This window comes from Anomaloglossus baeobatrachus, chromosome 4, assembly GCF_048569485.1.
Source record: "Anomaloglossus baeobatrachus isolate aAnoBae1 chromosome 4, aAnoBae1.hap1, whole genome shotgun sequence".
Lineage (NCBI taxonomy): Eukaryota > Metazoa > Chordata > Amphibia > Anura > Aromobatidae > Anomaloglossus > Anomaloglossus baeobatrachus.
In genome coordinates, this window is record NC_134356.1 from 197,476,015 (window position 1) to 197,496,860 (window position 20,846).

Here is a 20,846-nt window from a genome sequence, read left to right on the forward strand (position 1 = left end):
TTTCACAAGGGATAATTGTAGCAAGAGAAAACTTAAGTTTCCGATCTTTGCCCAGCAATCAAACAAAAAATGATTTTGTTATTGTGCAAGCAGAAATTTTTTGTTGGGTGGGGCACAGGGATGAACTTCTGAAAACTGAATATTAATGGGAATGATCACTTGTATGAACCCTGTCACGATAATTGTGACATATGAGTGAACGTTTTTGAGATCGACTTGAATTCCTAGAGCAATGATCAATGTTTGATGCGAGCAATCATGGATTAAGATTTTACCAAAGTTGAAACGTGTTGGATATACTCTCTAAGGAGTTTGTTTGGTGCCAGTACCACTACTATATTATTTTATTGATTTAATAAAAGGAAGATCCCTACCTTTTTACAATGGATTTGTCTCTTTTTCCTATCTAAGGGTGCGTGCCCACGATCAGTGTTTGCAGCGTTTTTGATGTAGCATGCTTCAGCTACATCCAAAACGCTGCGTTGTACAGTACAAGCACAGTGGATGGAGTTATAGAAATCCCGTGCCCACTGTGCTTGTTTTTTCCACAGCAAACACTGACCTGCGGTGCGGCTTTCCAGACCACAGCATGTCAGTTGTTTTCTGCGGATTTGCATGCATCCTCCGTAGGGAGAACACAAGCTGGAGACTGCAGCGCACTAAACCCTGATCGTGGGTACAAGCAGCTGCGGACTCCTGCGGAAGAGACTCACGGCCCCACAGGTCAGGATACAGTGAGTCCTGATTGTGGGCACATACCCTAAGGGTTCGCTCCCATATCCATATAAATTATCGGTCCAATTTCCATCCATAAAAGTGGGGCTAGTGAAATCCGTTTGGTATGTCATATATCATGGGAGTGCTATGTGAATGTGTGATTTTTTTTCGCGCCTGACATCCATATGACATGAGTATGACATCCATATGACATACGTTTTTTTTTCTCTGTAGCTATTATTCTGCAATCATTTACAAGACCATATACAGTGTCCCATGCTACAGAATGGTAATGTATTCATAAAGAACGAACTGGATACGGATGGTCTGTGTGCTGTCTGATTGTTTTTTCGCACCCATAGACTTGCATTGGTGAGTCTCTGCTGTATTACTTGATCATACGTAGCATGCTGGGATATTTTCTAAGGACGAATACACCTGAGGAAAAAAAATCGCAGTACAGCACTGGCTCATTGAATAACATTGGTGGAAGTATAATCAGATGTTTTATCTCATTGCACTCATAATATTTATACACAGATGTGAGCAAACCCTAAGCATATAGCCTACAAGAGGCAACACACTCCTTGCCTAGATAACTAGTCACTCTGAAGGCCCCTTTACACACTGCAACATCGCAAACGACATCGCTGTAACGTCACCGGTTTTGTGACGTAATAGCGACCTCCCCAGCGACATTTCAGTGTGTGAAACACATCAGCGACCTGGCCCCCGCTGTGAGGTTGCTGATCACTACACATCTCTCAGGACCATTCTTTGGTCCTTGGTTTCCCGCTGTGCAGCATGATCGCTAGAAAGTCTCAGTGTGTAAAGGGGCCTTTACAGCGACTTCGTTAGCGACTTCCCTTTCAAAAAGCTGCTTTACAACGTCCCCAATGACCAGCTAGGTCGTTCTGCAGGTCCGGATCACTGTTGCGCCGTTTTCCAGGTCTGCCTGTTTGACAGCTCACCAGAGACTCACCAGAGACTTTGTAGTGATCCCGGCCAGGTTGGGATCGCTGGTGGGATCGCTAGAAAGTCTCAGTGTGTAAAGGGGCCTTGAGACTTTCAGGGTGACTGATAACCTAGAAAACTAACTGATCACTATAGATTTAAAAATCACTTTGCTCTTGAGAACAAAGAGGATTATTACTAAAAGGTAAATTAGGTTTCTATTTAATCTACCCCATATCTATCTCATATCCCATGTATGAAAAAACCTAGCTCGATGATATTCAGGGCTTCAGGGTAGTGGCGTACCACCAATGGCAGGAGACTACGCAACCGCTATGGGGCCCGTGAGTTGGGGAGGCCCAGTGCCAACGCTTGAACCGGGCTCCCCGCCCATCATTGCATTTTCAACTGTATCAGCATTGCGGATGCCGATATAGTTGGAATAAATGATGAAAGAGGGAGTGCTCCACTCCTTCCTTATTCATTCTCCCTCGGTGTCTGAGATCTGACATGTCAGCTCAGCGGGCATGATGACCTCACCACAGTGCACGTGCTGTATTGAGATGTGCACAGTTGCAGAATACTCACCATGGAGACCAGAGAAGTAGGGGAAAGAGGAGGGGTGAATATTTTTTTTTTAAAAAATAAATGAGTACACTGGTGGCTATAATACTATATGGAGGACTATGGGGTGCATTAGACTACATGGAAGACTATGGGGTTCATTATATTATATGGAAGTCTATTTGGGATGCATTATACTTTATGGAAGGTAATCTAAGGCCTATTATACTATTCGGAAGACTATGGGGGTGCATTATACTATATGGAGGACCATGGGATGCATTATAATACTATATGGAGGACCATGGGATGCATTATAATACTATATGGAAGTCAATGTGGGGTCCATTATACTATATGAAGGACTATGGGGTTGCATAATACTATATGGAGAATTATGTGAGGTCATTTGTACTATATAGAAAGCTATGTGGGGGCCACTATAATATTTGGAGGGCTATGTGGTGTCCATTATACTATTTGGAGGGCTATGTAGGATCCATTCTAATACTTGGAGGGTTATGAAGGAGGCTTATACTTTTTGGAGGGCTATTTGAGGGCTATTATACTGTATTCACGCAATTATAGAGTGTGAAGATTTGTGTGGCATATATAATATTGTCCGGAGGGCTGTATTGGAGGCCATTGTGCTGCTTGGAGGGCTAGTGGGGGCTATTATACAGCATGGGGTGATATGGAGGTTTTTATACTGTATGAGTGGCACGGTGGCTCAGTGGTTAGCACTGCAGTCTTGCAGCACTGAGGTCCTGGGTTCAATTCCCACCAAGGACACCATCTGCAAAGAGTTTGTATGTTCTCCCCGTGTTTGCATGGGTTTCCTCCGGGTTCTCCGGTTTCCTCCCACACTCCAAAAACATACAGTTAGGGACCTTAGATTGTGAGCCCCAATGGGGATAGTGTTACCAATGAATGTAAAGTGCTATGGAATTAATGTCGCTATATAAATGAATAAATTATTATTTTTATTTTATTATGTAGGCATATTAACCCCTTCACGACCATGGACGGATCTTTTCGTCATGGATCGTGTCCCGGTAAGCCCCGCCCCCTGCCGTGGCCAGGTGGCGTGGATCGGCACACATATCAGCTGTTTTCAACAGCTGACATGTGTGCCTACATGTTCCGAGTGGAATCGCATTCCACCCGGAACATTAACTCCTTAGATCTCGCTGCCAAAGTCTGGCAGCGAGATCTATATGCGCGCGGCCATGTTTTTTACTTACCGCCGCCCCCTCCGGACGTCACGTGAGTAATCACGTGACGTTCGGTGGTTGCCATCGTAGCACAGGGTCATGTGATGATGCCTGCTGCTATGAAGTTTCACTTTCATTCTTCCTCGGCACGGAGCAGAGGAAAAAAGAAAGTGACTATTTCTGCTGTTTACAGCGGTATAGCTGTAATCAGCAGATAGCGATCAGCAATCGGATTGCTGATCGCTATAGCCCCCTAGGGGGACTAGTAAAATAAAATAAAAAAAGTTTTAAAAAATTTAAAAAAAAACAAAAAACCTAAAAGTTCAAATCACCCCCCTTTCCCCCATTGAAAATTAAAGGGTTAAAAATAAATAAATGTACACATATTTGGTATCGCCGCGTTCAGAAATGCCCGATCTATCAAAATATAAAATCAGTTAATCTGATTGGTAAACGACGTAGTGGCAAAAAAATTCCAAACGCCAAAATTACGTTTTTAGGTCGCCGCAAGTTTTACGCAAAATGCAATAACAGGCGATCAAAACGTAGCATCTGCGCAAAAATGCTACCATTAGAAACATCAGCTCGAAACGCAAAAAATAAGCCATCACTGAGCCATAGATCCCAAAAAATAAGAACGCTACGTGTTTCGTAAAATGGCGCAAAACGCGCGCCACTTTTGTTGGACAAACTTGTGAATTTTTTTTAACCCCTTAGATACAAGTAAACCTATACATGTTTGGTGTCTACGAACTCGCACCGACCTCAGGCATCATACCCACACATCAGTTTTACCATATAGTGAACACCGTGAATAAAACATCCCAAAAACTATTGTGCCATCACACTTTTTTTGCAATTTTTCCACACTTGGAATTTTTTTGCTGCTTTCCAGTACACCATATGGTAAAACTTATGGTGTGATTTAAAAGTACAACTTGTCCCGCAAAAAACAAGCCCTCATATGGCAAGATTGATGGAAAAATAAAAAAGTTACGGCTCTCGGAAGAAGGGGAGCAAAAAACAAAAACGCAAAAACGGAAAGTGCCCCGGGGCTGAAGGTGTTAAACTGTATGGAAGGTGGGGTGGGGGGTCACAGTTGGGGATCATAATGTGTTGGGGTCACTATACTTTGCCAGGGTAGTTGAGAGGTGTACAGTAGGGTCATCATACTGTGTGTTGAGGATACTATGGAGGATTTCACTGTGGGGGATCATGTTTGTGGGGCACACTTGTTGGCATCATACTTTATGGATGCAATGAAAGGAAATTCTAGGAGCTTCAATAGGAGGAAAACTACTTTGTAAGGGCTGTAACATTGTCAGATATGTTCTTATATGATCACGCTGGATATTAATTAATTCTGGGGGGGTGCCAATTAGAATTTCTGCAATGGGGCCCCATGATTTGTATGTATGCCTCTGATTCAGGACTCTGGAAAGTAAGGAGAAGCACAGAATGGGAGAGGTCGCATATTCTATGATCATGATTCATCTAGGCTGACATTTTATATAACAGCCTTGATGAACAGTACGCTGGAGAAACGTGCCAATTTCATTGGGGGACATGCAAATTTGATCTTTCAGTTGCCGTGTATTATTTTAAGAAATATTTTTCTGTGAAGGACTAGAGTACATTTTTTTTCGTAATTTTCGCTACTTTTCTGGTGTACATTATGATTAATTTGTCGGCTGTGATTGACAATGCCCTCTCTAGGTTAGGCTCTGCCCACCTTTCAAAATGATGCCAGAACTGTCATAAAAATGACATAAGTTGTCCTAAATTTTTGTGACATTTCAAACAGTTTTAAGACACAATTCTGGTGAAAACTTGTGAATTACAGCCATTATCTTCAGAGGGTATTAAATAGTTCAGGTTATTAACTTCTTACCAACATTTGCTGTACATGTACGGCGCAAGTCAGTAGAGGGGTATGGAGCGGACTCACGGGATGATCTGGTCCCATACCTGGCAACTAATAACTGGCCAGGCCAGGACCTGCCTCTAACAATAGAAGGTGGATCAGAACTCCTGTTAAATGCTTCTGTCAAACTCTGACAGTGGCATTAACAACATGCTGGCATGGGGGTGATGTCATCGCAGGGTGCTGATAGGTTGCTATTATAGCGGGGGTTTGTCGAAGATCTCTGTGCTTGTCATAACTGTCACGGGGTGTGATGGGATAACAGGGGATCGGGGCTCCTTGACTGGCCCTCAGGCTAGGGGGCTCTAGCAGTCCCTACTCTTATGCGGGCGTCACATGATACGATTTATCATGCGATCGCACGAGCGATCGTACCGGCCCCCTCGTTTGTGCGGCACGGGCAATTTGTTGCCCGTGTCACACAATGCTGTAACCCCTGTCACACGCACTTACCTTCCAAACGACCTCGCTGTGGGCGGTGAACATCCACTTCCTGAAGGGGGAGGGCTGTTCGACGTCACAGCGACGTCACACAGTGGCCAGCCAATAGAAGCGGAGGGGCGGAAATGAGCGGGACGTAACCATCCCGCCCACCTCCTTCTTTGAGCATTGCCGGCGGGACGCAGGTAAGCTGTGTTCATCGTTCCCGGGGTGTAACACGGAGCGATGTGTGCTGCCTCGGGAACGATAAACAACAGGATGTGCAATTTTTAGAAAATGAGTGACGTGTCAGCGATGAACGAGAAGGTGAGTATTTCTGTTTGTTCATAGCTCTCACATGCTACGAGATATCAAGTGATGCCGGATGTGCATCACGACGTGACCCCGCCGACATATCGCACGATATATCGTCTCGTGTGACGCCCGCATTCGAGAAATGCCTAATGGTGATGATGTCTGGGCCACCTTCCTTGCCACGCTCCTGTCATGCTCCTGGCCTGCCCTGCTCTAATAACCCCTCTAAGAAGGGGAGGAGGAAAAAAATGTGCAAAAATGAAAATTGGCCCTGTCATTAAGTTGTTAAAGGGTTTTTTTCAACTTCACTGAATACTCCATAGTCACTTTATGTGACTGAAGATTGACTAACCCTAATACTGTGTACTATGAACACTATTAGGATTCTACACTCATGTAAACTTGAGCAGTAGTCATGAGATCAAAAGTATGTGATTTCCATTTATACAGTCATGTGCTGACTTTCATTTCATCCATTTCTCACAAGAGAATATAGAAAGAGGCAGAAAAAGTTGGTAGTCAGCGCAGATCAAAAGAATACGATTCACATACTAGCAGTCACATGATGACCACTCATGCTGGCAACAAAGCAGGATCCTGACAGTGTTCAATACGCACATTATTAGGATTCAGCAATCTGTAGTCACATAGTTTAACTGCAAAAAAAATTTAGGTTAACCCTAAGGAACCACCTTAGTAGCCCAATTGCTAGATAGGTAGCTTTGTTTTTGTCAAACTATTATACAATGACCTCACTGCCCCACCACCGTGCGGAGCTGCCGCCCAACCTACACCCCACCTACTGTCTCACCTCCCCAAAATCCTTTAGGATGTAAGCCCGCAAGGGCAGGGCCCTCTTCCCTCTGTGATAGTCTGTCTATTGTAACGTGTATATGTATTCTGTATGTAACCCCCTTTTCATGTACAGCACCATGGAATCAATGGTGCTCTATAAATAAACAATAATAATAATAATAATAATAATAATAATAATAATAATATAAGACATATATGTTTATTCATTTATCCCACTTGCAACCAATGACTTGTTGGTTATTGTGGTGGTTGTAACTAGTTGGTTAGTTAGATTTTTTTGGTTTTTTTTTTAGGGCTGCAGCATAGTTATTTAATGAATATGGGTGGAAATCCACTATATCCTATTCTACTGACTATTCTCTAAAATTACAAATATTTTGGTGTGATAATTTGGTGGTCTTTTGTAATGTTGTACCCTCTGTAAATGACGTGGCTTTTGTAGTTTACCTTTTGTAAATTACGTTTAGGCACTTCTGGCTGGTGGTGATACTTTATCATAGTAAATATTCCAAAACAATAATGATAGATAAGTGTGGAAGCAACCAGACCGCTCCGGATTTATGGAAATATACTGGCAGAGAAACAAGTCGTTTCGCAATACATTGCGTGGCTGCTCCGCCCAACAAGCACCAATGCTGCTATGTTGTAACCTCAGCACTTCTATAAACAGCTGAAGAATTCACCTCACTAACCCAGAGCAGCTGTGCCGGGGAAAAATACAACTTGGCAGAGCAACCATGAAAAAAAGCGCACTCATAATATGCACAGGACGATGCTGTAATGTTTTGTGAGACAAAGTGCTAAGGCATGTGTCCTAGGTTGGAGTCCCTATATGGCTATGGAAGGGATTTCTAGGAAAGTGGACTATTTTAGCAAGAGCTCAAAGTTTAGAGAATATAAAGGGTGCAATCAAACTGAAAATAAATTGTCACGAATGAAAAGAAACATAATTAATGTCATCAAGAAAATTCTGAAACAATACATACAACTGATAAGAAAGAGGCCCTGTCTCTAGCACTCTGGAACGAAGAGGTGGCCATGCTTAAGGTGGGACAACCTCTTCAAGTCCAAGTATGGTACCAGCCTTTATGAAACAGAAACTGTTGCTGGACAGTATGATGTTTATTTAGGAATGTAGTATTGAAGAAACACACCAAGAAAAATCGATATACTGTGCTGGGCCTATTGCAAAACTAGAAAAGTTAGTACATCACTTAAAGGGAACCTGTCAGGTGCAATATGTGTGGCGCCCCAGGACCTGGTCGCCACAACAGCATTGCCCTCCCAGAAGGGTTAATGCTGAGCCTGGAGGTAATTGGGAGATCTATTGGCCAGTAAGTTAACACTCAACACAGTTCTCCCTCCGGCCAGCAGGGGGAGCTCTGAACCTGGAACTTCAGGGAGCATTCCTTAAGTCTGGCTGGAAGGAGGAAGTGGTAGTTAGTCTGGAGACAGGAGTGAAAGAGTGCAGATGCAGAGTAGTGCTGCCTTGTAAACTGGGGCCTAGAGCTGGGATAGCTTGGCCCAGTGAAGCAAGGGGAGCAGAGAGGCACAGCAGGGACTCGGACATCGGAGTCTGTAGTTGCCAGGGCATAAAATCCATCCCTGGTAGCTGAATCCGGAGGGCAGGAGAGCTGTAAGCCCCCTGTCCCAGAAGCAATCTGAAGGTACAACTGCATCCCAAGGGCCTGGTGTGGGCTCCAGCAGAGAAGCACCAGAGAGGGCCTGCGCAGTCTACCACACAGAAAAGGGGACGAACAACAAGTCCCAGCAGCAAGAGGGCAATTGCGAACCCAAAGTGCAGTGTCCTAAAACAGCAGAGAAAGATTAAGGAGTAGGCCTCATACTCAACTGGCCAAAGATCACCCCAGGCACTTCCAGGCCGGCCGGATCATCTTTACCATCTGTGACGGTCTCCCTGGACTAAGTTTCTGCCGAGTAAAAGAGGAGAAGGTAAAGAGACTACTGTTTGTGCCTGTTTCTTTCATTGCTTGTCGGCCCTGCACCGTGTTAGTCACGCAGCACCATAGACTTCCACAAACACCAACTGTGCCCCGGGCATTGCTCCACCTGTGGGGAGCAGTACCACCATTGCTGCCATAACACTATCCCGGAGGCCTCATACCGCAGCGGCGGCTTAATAGCCGCATACCACAGGTGGCGTCACGAACACAAACATTAAAGTCATCAGCCACATATTCAACTGACACCCACCAGGGCCACGGAGCCGGGCCCAGCCACCACTGACTACCACCGGACTAGTCTGGCCCGGCACCGGGTGTCCCATAGCCCTGGGGTGGGCGAGTCAACTTTTGGCGTCACGAACAGGATTTCGTGCCCGGTCACACCGGGTACTGTGCGCCTGAAGAACTGTGTAAAAGACTGTGTACTGGTTGTAAATTGCCGCCGCCATTAGCCGCGCCGAGCGCAGGAAGAAGGGGGGCGTGCCTGACAAAGAGCGCGAAGGGAGCGCGCCATCAGAGCAGAGCGCTGTTAACCCCGCGCGACCCGGAAGAAAATTTGAAAAGTGAACGGAGCCTGGTAAGGTTCACTAAGGGGGAGGAAGATGTCCGACTCCGAGGGAGAGCAGGTGGCTGCCATCGCCCAGGGCGCCGCAGCACCGGCCGAAGTAGTCCCAGTCGCCGTCGCCCCAGCCCCCACTGTAGCGCCGGTAATGCCGATCACCATGCCGTACATACCAGGAGCAGAATGGCTGCCGCAGTACTCCGGGGAGTCCCATACCTTGAGTGACTTCAGAGAAAGCCTGCACAGCTTGTTCCGGGTGTATCCTCTGACTGAGAGCCAGAAGGTGGGCATATTAATGGGACAGCTAGCCGGCGCAGCCCAGCGTGAAGTGAAGTCCTGGCCTGATACAGATAAAGGGACAGCAGCCCAGATACTGGCCAAGCTAAAGAGTACTTTTGACACCCGCACCGCAGCAGAGATAAAGATGAGATTCTTTGGGTGCAAGCAACGGGCCACAGACAGCCTAAGGGACTATGCCTTAAACTTGCAGGAGGCCCTGAAAGCAGTTAAACAGGTGGACCCAGAGAGTGTACGTGAAGAAGACAAACTCCTAACTGAGCAGTTCATAGAGGGGCTCCTGTCAGATGCCCACAGGACCCAGCTGCGTATCCTGGTCCTGCAGAACCCTGCTCTGGACTTTGCCAAGTTTAAGGACCAGGCCATCAGGGTACTGAGAGAATCTACACCGAATGACCCAGTACCCCTCCGGCCTCTTGCTATCACGTACCCCGGGGTGGTGCCTGCAACACGAGCCACTGCAGGGGCTGAGGCGCAGTCCCTGGATAAGGATCCCACTGCGGAGCTCAGACAGCAGTTCCAGGAGCTGACCAAGACTGTGGCTGCCCTTGCCAAGACCGTGCAGTCTCTACAAATGACCCCCTCGCCTGCAAAAATCGAGTTGGCCTCCAGCCCAGAAGACGTCCCATGGATGCGACAGAGGAGGATTCCGCCGACCCGAGGCAGAGACACAGACCGGTATGATTCAACAGGACAACCGATCTGCCGCCACTGCAACCAGGCGGGCCACATTGCACGACGCTGTCCTTTAAACGGGCTGAGCCTGGGGCCAGGAGCCAACCCCCAGGTGTGAGGAAGCCCGGCTCAAACCCCAGCCGCAGCAAGTATGTGGGAGGACGACCGGTCCTTCCCATTGTGCTGGATGGGATCCCTTTGAATGCCCTCCTGGATACGGGGTCCCAGGTAACAACCATCCCCCACAAACTGTACAAAAGATATTGGGCTGATTCAGACATTGACCATGGCCCAGATGATGATTTAACGATTGTGGCTAGTAATGGTCAGCCCTTACCTCAAATTGGGTACAAAGAAGTAACCATTAAAGTGGGGCGGGTGGAATTGCCATGTCAGGGGATGATAATTGTAGATATTGATCGCAAAGAATCTGACCCACTGCTAACCCTTGGTACAAATGTGATAGAAAATTGTATTGCCGAAGTGATAATTTTGTTGCAACAGGCGTCTGAAACTGCCAGCTCCGGGCAGCAGCGTGTCCTACAGAGGGAGATCAGAGCCCTGATGAGGAGGCAGCAAGTAGAGCTAGCCGGAGGAGAAATTGGCAGTGTGAGGGTAAGTGACCCCCTCCCCATTGTAATACCCCCAAGAAGTGAAATGTTGATATGGTGTCGGGCAGCAATAGGCCTCAAGGGTCAGGATTACCATGCCTTGGTAGAACCAGTGTATTCAGACAGTAGGCCTGGAGTCCTGATAGCCAGAGGGGTAGCGGACGTCCGCAAGGGGAGAGTGCCCGTCCGTGTCCTGAATTGTGGGGAGGAGGAGGCCAAATTGCCCCGGTACGCCACTGTAGCAAAACTGTACACTGTCAGTAACAATACCATTAAAGCAGTGGAACCCTTGATCCCGTCCGACCAGGCGGAAGACAATGGCTCCAAGGGGCAGCCGGAAGACTGGTGCCAAAAATTACATGTAGGCACCGACTCCACCCCCTCGCACCAAAAGCATGGGGTTTACCGGGTGGTACAGGAGTACGAGCGGGTCTTCAGCAAACACCCCCTAGATTTTGGGCAGGTGAAAGGGGTTAAACATCAAATCCCCACGGGTGATCATCATCCCATTAAAGAGAGATACCGCCCTGTACCCCCCGCACAGTATCAGTGTGCCAAGGAAATGTTACGGGAAATGAAGGAGGCTGGGGTTATCAGAGATAGTTGTAGCCCCTGGGCAGCTCCACTAGTGCTCGTAAAGAAAAAAGATGGTACAATGAGAATGTGTGTAGATTACAGGCAAATTAACCGCATTACACATAAAGATGCTTATCCACTGCCCAGAATAGAGGAGTCACTAACAGCCTTAAAGTCAGCTAACTATTTCTCCACCTTGGATCTCACCAGTGGGTATTGGCAGGTTCCCGTGGCAGAGGCGGACAAGGAGAAGACTGCATTCACGACACCAATGGGCCTCTGTGAGTTCAATTGTATGCCATTCGGGCTCTGCAACGCCCCAGGGACATTCCAAAGGTTGATGGAGTGCTGCTTGGGCCACCACAACTTTGAAACCGTGCTGTTGTACCTGGATGACGTAATAGTCTACTCCAAGACTTATGAGGACCACCTGAAGCACTTAGCAGAAGTGTTTGAATCCTTGTCGAAATATGGCCTGAAGATTAAGCCGTCCAAATGTCACCTCTTGAAGCCAAAGGTACAGTACCTGGGTCATGTGGTCAGCGCAGAAGGTGTGGCACCTGATCCGGAGAAAGTCACTGTAATCAAGGACTGGCCAAGACCCACCACAGTGAAGGAGGTGCGGCAGTTCCTTGGACTGGTGGGCTACTACCGAAGGTTCATTGATGGTTTCACCAAGATAGCAGCGCCCCTTCAAGATCTCCTGGTGGGCCAGCCAAAGCAGGCTAAGAACCAGAGCCCTCCATTTGAATGGAGCAGCCAACTGGAAACATCCTTTGTCCGGCTGAAAGGGGCTCTCACGGGAGAAGAAATTCTGGCCTACCCTGACTACAGCCAACCGTTTGTACTGTATACAGACGCCAGCAACGTGGGACTGGGAGCAGTTCTGTCCCAGGTACAGGGAGGCAGAGAGAGGGTGATAGCGTACGCCAGTAGGAAGCTTCGGCCCACAGAAAGGAATCCAGAAAACTACAGTTCCTTCAAGCTGGAGTTCCTCGCTATTGTTTGGGCAGTGACTGAACGCTTCAAGCACTATCTGGCATCGGCCAAGTTCACCATCTTCACGGACAACAATCCGTTGACACACCTGGCAACAGCCAAGTTAGGTGCGATGGAACAGCGATGGATGGCCCGGCTGTCTAACTTTGACTTTACCATCAAGTATCGGGCTGGCAAGAAGAATAACAATGCTGATGCGCTGTCCAGAATGCCTCACTTGCCCGAGTCTGGAGAAGACATGGATGAACTCGAAGAGATAGAGTTACCGGCTTTCCATCACCAAGGTGTGTCCCAGTGTGAGCATGCTGTGGGAGTGAAGCGCTCAAGCCAGCACGGGGTCTCGGTCAACCCCTTACTCCACCATAATTGGGAAGAAACACAGAACGGTGACCCGGCCGTGCGATTGGTCAAAGAGAAGCTAGCGCAAGCTGAGACCCATCTTGGCCCAGACGCTCCAGAGGAAGCCCAGCAGCTGTGGAAGGAGAGGGGACGACTGTTCACCTACCAAGGCAAGCTCTGCAAGAGATATGTCAACTATCGAACAAATGAACTTGTCTGGCAGATAGTGGTTCCGCAGAGAGATGCTCCAATGGTCCTAGCAGCGTATCATGATAACGCAGGACACTTCGGGTGGAAGAAGTTGGAGGCCCTACTCCGTGATCGGTTCTATTGGGTGCACATGAGGAAGATGATCGAGAAGTGGTGCCGAGACTGTGGCCCGTGTAACCTGAGGCGGAAAGACGATGCCAGCCAAAGGTCTCCCCTACAGCCAATTGTCACAAAGCAGCCCCTGGAGTTGGTGGCCCTGGACCACGTGAAGTTAACACCAAGCCGGTCAGGCTATGTGTACGCCCTCACCATTGTGGACCATTACTCTCGTTTCCTGGTAGTAGTGCCTGTGAAGGACCAGACAGCCAGGACAGCAGCTAGAGCGTTCCAGGCATCCTTCTGTCGACCTCACGGCTATCCGGAAAGGGTACTGACTGATCAGGGTCCTGCATTCGAGGCTGAAGTGTTCCAAGAGTTCTGTAACATGTACGGTTGTAAGAAAATCCGAACCACACCGTACCACCCCCAAACCAATGGACTGTGCGAGAAAATGAACCATGTGGTTATTGATATGCTGAAGACCCTACCGCTGGAGGAAAGGAACCAATGGCCAGAAAAGTTGCCAGATCTGGTAGACCTGTACAACCACATCCCAGTGAATTCGACCAACTGCAGCCCCGCTTACCTGATGCGAGCCAGACCAGGCAAGTTGCCTGTAGACTTTGAGATGGGGACTGTGTCGCCTGAGGCGGTTCAAGAAATAGAGGATTGGGATACAGAACGGCAGCAGCGGTACCGTAAGGTCCAGGAGTGCGTAGAGAGGAGCCTGTCTCAAGCAAGAACGAGACAAGAACAGCATTACAATCAAACAGCCCCAGCAACTCCCTTAGCACCTGGAGAACAAGTCCTCAAGAAGAAGCGGAAGACGCATAAATTGGATGATCAGTGGGAAAACGAGCCCTACACCATTATCCCCTCCAACTTTGACAATAGTAAGGTATGCCTCATAAGCAAAGATGAAGGCAAGACCTATCAAGCAATTTCCCGAGACCGCCTGAAAGCGTGCCCTGAACGGTGCAGAATCCAAAGAGAAATGGAAGGAGTACAAGGAAGTCCCCAAAGTCAAGAGAAAGAAGGGGAGATGATTCAAACCATCCTTGGAAAGTTCCCCAAAACTTGGACCCGAATAAACAATGCCATAGTGGTACCAGTTTTGACGTTTCCGCAGTTGGTCGAGCCAGAAACAGAAAAGGTTCCGGATCCACCTAAAGAATCGTCCGCTCCAGCACGAGATGACACGCCAGCAGTGGAACAGGAGGATCAACCCCCTGTCAGTGGTGAACCTGTCATACCCTTGGCGACTCTTAGATCACAAAGGCAACCATCACGCTTACCTATGGGGGTTAGGCCCACCTGTAGTGCTGAGATAGAAGACGCACCACGTAGTCAGGGGCAAACACCAGAGCTACGTAGGTCCCAGCGCAGCACTCGGGGACAACCCCCTCTAAGGTATAGGGAGTCAACTGTATAAGGGAAAGAGTACTTATTAGGATGTAAATAGTTATGCAAAATGTCTGTCATGTTGTGTACAAAATGTTTTCTTTTTCTTTGATTGCGAAAATGGACAATTGGGCCACTGGACTATGGGTGGCCAACACCTAAATTGTTCATAGTTAGCACCAGTGTGCTCAACACCCCTGAAGAAAAACCCGTCCGGCGTGCATAGAGTGGGGTCATCAATGCTCTGACGCACGCCCAGAGCCTACGTTGGGGGTTTGAACGCGGCGGGTCCCCCATGGAGCAGTGTAATGGACACCCGGCAGGGAGCCACACTGGACTCTTATAGTAATGTTTAAGGTTGTAACGTTAAAGTAATTGCGCCTCCCATAATGGGATGAAATGTTCTAACATGTCATGTTTGTCTCTACAGTCCGGGAGTACTGAATTTAACTAAGGGGGAGTGTGGCGCCCCAGGACCTGGTCGCCACAACAGCATTGCCCTCCCAGAAGGGTTAATGCTGAGCCTGGAGGTAATTGGGAGATCTATTGGCCAGTAAGTTAACACTCAACACAGTTCTCCCTCCGGCCAGCAGGGGGAGCTCTGAACCTGGAACTTCAGGGAGCATTCCTTAAGTCTGGCTGGAAGGAGGAAGTGGTAGTTAGTCTGGAGACAGGAGTGAAAGAGTGCAGACGCAGAGTAGTGCTGCCTTGTAAACTGGGGCCTAGAGCTGGGATAGCTTGGCCCAGTGAAGCAAGGGGAGCAGAGAGGCACAGCAGGGACTCGGACATCGGAGTCTGTAGTTGCCAGGGCATAAAATCCATCCCTGGTAGCTGAATCCGGAGGGCAGGAGAGCTGTAAGCCCCCTGTCCCAGAAGCAATCTGAAGGTACAACTGCATCCCAAGGGCCTGGTGTGGGCTCCAGCAGAGAAGCACCAGAGAGGGCCTGCGCAGTCTACCACACAGAAAAGGGGACGAACAACAAGTCCCAGCAGCAAGAGGGCAATTGCGAACCCAAAGTGCAGTGTCCTAAAACAGCAGAGAAAGATTAAGGAGTAGGCCTCATACTCAACTGGCCAAAGATCACCCCAGGCACTTCCAGGCCGGCCGGATCATCTTTACCATCTGTGACGGTCTCCCTGGACTAAGTTTCTGCCGAGTAAAAGAGGAGAAGGTAAAGAGACTACTGTTTGTGCCTGTTTCTTTCATTGCTTGTCGGCCCTGCACCGTGTTAGTCACGCAGCACCATAGACTTCCACAAACACCAACTGTGCCCCGGGCATTGCTCCACCTGTGGGGAGCAGTACCACCATTGCTGCCATAACACTATCCCGGAGGCCTCATACCGCAGCGGCGGCTTAATAGCCGCATACCACAGGTGGCGTCACGAACACAAACATTAAAGTCATCAGCCACATATTCAACTGACACCCACCAGGGCCACGGAGCCGGGCCCAGCCACCACTGACTACCACCGGACTAGTCCGGCCCGGCACCGGGTGTCCCATAGCCCTGGGGTGGGCGAGTCATATGCACCCAGGCCCCCGAGCAGTTCTGGGTGCATATTGCTAATCCCTGCCTAATTGTCTCTGTATCTAGTAGCATAGATAAAGAGATCTTTAGAAAAAGTCTTTCTAAAGATCTTTTATCGTAGGCTAATGAGGCCAGGAACTAGTCACAAGGGCGTTATATCTCCCGACTAGCCGCCCTCTTACACAGGGGTGTACTAACATGCTATTCAGCGGGGACGCGTGTACCTGTGTTCACTGTGACTGCGCTTCTGAATGCCGTGCTCTTCCAATCATGCTCAGTATGAAGCCGTGTGTACTCTCCCGGCTTCAGAGAGGTCTAGTGCGCATGACCGGAATTGCCCGGCATTCAGAAGATCGGTCACAGCAAACACAGGTACGTGCAGCACCGCTGGCGATGCTTCATTGAATAGCATGTTAGTACGCCCCTGTGGGCGTACTAACATGCTAAGAGGGCGGACGTGACGGGGGATATAACACCCTTGGGACTAGTCCCTGTGCTCGTTAGCATAAGATAAAAGATCTTTAGAAATACTTTTTATAAAGATCTCTTTATCTATGCTACTAGATAAAGGGACTGTTAGGAAGGGGTTAGCAATATGTACCCAGAACTGCTTGTGGTTCTGGGTGCATATTGCACTTGACAGGTTTCCTTTAAAAATTCAAGTTTTCTCCTTGTGGAGAGTGACGTGCCAGATCTGGCATACTAGTATGAGGAGACTTAAATGCCTTGCATGCTCCTCTGTGAAGTTTTATTTGCAAATTGCCTCTTCAGAGAGGAAGAGGACTTGATCTCTAGTGAAACCAATTGAAGGTAGCAATCCTAAATGTAAATATCGACCCTTTAACAAGCCTTGTTATATGACTAAAGATATAAGCCAAACCAGAGCCCCAATTTGCACACACCATGTTTTATTCTCCACAAGGAGAAAACTTACCCTCTAGATCCCAGTCTTAGGCAGGCTTTGCACGCTGCGACATCGCAGGTGCGATGTCGGTGGGGTCAAATTGAAAATGACGCACATCTGGCATCGCATGCGACATCGCAGTGTGTAAAGCCTAGATGATACGATTAACGAGCGCAAAAGCGTCGTAATCGTATCATCGGTGCAGCGTCGGCGTAATTCATAATTACGCTGACGCGACGGTCCGATGTTGTTCCTCGTTCCTGCGGCAGCACACATCGCTGTGTGTGAAGCCGCAGGAGCGAGGAACATCTCCTACTGGCGTCACCGCGGCTTCCGTAGGATATGCGGAAGGAAGGAGGTGGGCAGGATGTTTACATCCTGCTCATCTCCGCCCCTCCGCTCCGATTGGCCACCTGCCGTGTGACGTCGCAGTGACGCCGCACGACCCACCCCCTTAACAAGGAGGCGGGTCGCCGGCCACAGGGACGTCGCACGGCAGGTGAGTGTGTGTGTGAAGCTGGCGTAGCGATAATTTTCGCTACGCCAGCTATCACCACATATCGCTGCTGCGACGGGGGCGGGGACTATCGCACTCGGCATCGCAGCATCGGCCTACGATGTCGCAGTGTGCAAAGTGCCCCTTAGCCTCTCACCTAGACAAATCAGATCTCATACTTTACACTGACAAGGGGCAATAACTCGAGATACGATGTCTGCAAATTGAGACTCTGGTTTGGCTTATATCCTAAAGGCTACTTTACACACTGCGATATCGGTCCCGATATCGCTAGTGTGGGTACCCGCCGCCATCTGTTGCGCGACACGGGCAAATCGCTGCCCGTGCCGCACAACATCGCCCAGAGCCGTCACACATACTTACCTGTCCGGCGACGTCGCTGTGACCGGCAAACCGCCTCCTTTCTAAGGGGGCGGTCCGTGCGGCGTCACAGCGACGTTACTGAAGCGTCACTGAACCGCCGCCCAATAGCAGCGGAGGGGCGGAGATGAGCGGGACGTAACATCCCGCCCACCTCCTTCCTTCCGCATAGCAGCCGGGAGGCAGGTAAGGGGAGCTTTCTCGTTCCTGCGGTGTCACACGGAGCGATGTGTGCTGCCGCAGGAACGAGGAACAACTTCGTTACTGCTGCAGTAACGATTTTTAAGAATGCACCCCCATGTCGCCGATTAGTGATTTTGCACGTTTTTGCAACGATGCAAAATCGCTTATCGGTGTCACACGCAACGGCATCGCTAATGCGGCCGGTTGTGCGTCACAAATTTCGTGACCCCAACAACTCCGCATTAGCGATGTCGCAGCGTGTAAAGCCCCCTTTAGTCATATGACAAGGCTTGTTAAAGGGTCAATATTGACTTTTGCAATTGCTACTTACAAGAGGTGGTGCTAAAGTTCAAGTCCTCTTCCTTAATGAAGAGGCAATTTACATATTGAAAATTCAAAGAAAACCACAAGATGAAGGTTATGCCCTCAGGCCCTGCAAAATGCTAAACACAATCTATACCTATTATTTACAAGCCGTCTCATGATCATGATCATTTTTAATCCATTTACTTCCATGGGTCACAAATTAATTATAAAAACTAATATGAATTAGCCACCAGTTTTACACTAAGTTTTGATCCAAGAAACATACTTGAAAATCTGTGAAGCTAGCCTTAAGCGGGCTTTACACGCTGCGACATCGCTAATGCGGAGTCGTTGGGGTCACGGAATTTGTGACGCACATCCGGCCGCATTAGCGATGTTGCTGCGTGTGACACCGATAAGCGATTTTGCATCGTTGCAAAAACGTGCAAAATCGCTAATCGGCGACATGGGGGTCCATTCTTAAAAATCGTTACTGCAGCAGTAACGAAGTTGTTCCTCGTTCCTGCGGCAGCACACATCGCTGCGTGTGACACCGCAGGAACGAGGAAGCTCCCCTTACCTGCCTCCCGGCCGCTATGCGGCAGGAAGGAGGTGGGCGGGATGTTACGTCCCGCTCAGCTCCGCCCCTCCGCTGCTATTGGGCGGCGGTTCAGTGACGCTTCAGTGACGTCGCTGTGACGCCGCATGGACCGCCCCCTTAGAAAGGAGGCGGTTCGCCCGTCACAGCGACGTCGCCGGACAGGTAAGTATGTGTGACGGCTGTTGTGCGACACGGGCATCGATTTGCCCGTGTCGCGCAACAGATGGGGGCGGGTACCCACACTAGCGATATCGGGACCGATATCGCAGTGTGTAAAGTAGCCTTTACTGAGCAAATATTTACAAAGCCAATGGGATGGTCAGGCTGAAATATCTCCATAGTTTTTGTTTTTTTGGATTTGTCCACATTTAAGGCCATGGTTCTCACTGTTCAACTACACCTAAATATATGCTATTTATACATGAAAGTAATTAGGTATATTTTTATTTCAAAACTTTGTTAGAGATAACCAAAATAATTTAGTGTAAATTAGATGTCTCTGGTATTTGCTGGTTCAAAAATGACAATTATGGCTCATGCCCAAGTTGTAAAAGAACTTCCATAGGAGTACATGATTGCCTGTGTGTGAAATCGGAGGCATATGGAGGTTTATACAAATCCATTACGAAAAAGACTATGACATAAGCCATCAGATTCCTTATCTTATGCATGGAGATCGTCCTCCATAGAAGCAATGGTTCAAGTGGAGTCTGATAGAGGCTTTATGGAATGCATAAATTAATGTCTCATATTAAGGGAAAAATTAGCAATATCTGTAAGGCCTAAAACACACTTCCGCAAAAAAAAGTCCGTGTGACATGGTCCGTTTTTTAGGTCCGTGTTCCGTTTTTTTGGGGTGTTTCTCCGGTACGTATGGCATCCGTGTGATGGCGTATGCGAGCCGTGTGTACGTGTAAAATGTTTGTGTCTAAAATGCCCATGTATGTGTACGTGAAATGTCTGTGTGGAATGTCCGTGTGGAATGTCCGTTTGTGTGTTGCACAATGTCGTTGATACATGTCGGCTGACAGCAGACAGAGTTGCGCGATGAGAATGAACTCGGGTGAACTTCACCCGACTTCATTGTCATGCCGCGGCTCTGTCTGTGTGCCGCGTACTGATTAGCGGTCACCTGTGAAGGATTCACCAGTGACCGCTAATCCCCCGAGTGACTGAAGTGAGCAGCCCTCTCTCATTCTTACCGCTCCCCGATCACCAGCGCGGCGAGGAACAGCTGTGCAGAGAATACGCGGCAACAATTACTTTGAATATGCCGGACGCTCATTAATCAATCTCGTATTCCCTGCTTTCCCCACCCACAGACGCCTGTGATTGGTTGCAGTCAGACACGCCCCCCACGCTGAGTGACATGTGTCTCACTGCACCCAATCACAGCAGCGTGGCGTGTCTATACTGTGCAGTAAAATAAATAAATAAATAATTAAAAAATACGGCGTGCGGTCCCCCCCAATTTTAATACCAGCCAGATAAAGCCATACGGCTGAAGGCTGGTATTCTCAGGATGGGGAGCCCCACGTTATGGGGAGCCCCCCAGCCTAACAATATCAGTCAGCAGTCGCCCAGAATTGCCGCATACATTATATGCGACAGTTCTGGGACTGTACCCGGCTCTTCCCGATTTGCCCTGTTGCGTTGGCAAATCAAGGTAATAAGGAGTTTTTGGCAGCCCATAGCTGCCAATAAGTCCTAGATTAATCATGTCAGGCATCTCCCTGAGATACCTTCCATGATTAATCTGTAAATTACAGTAAATAAACACACACACC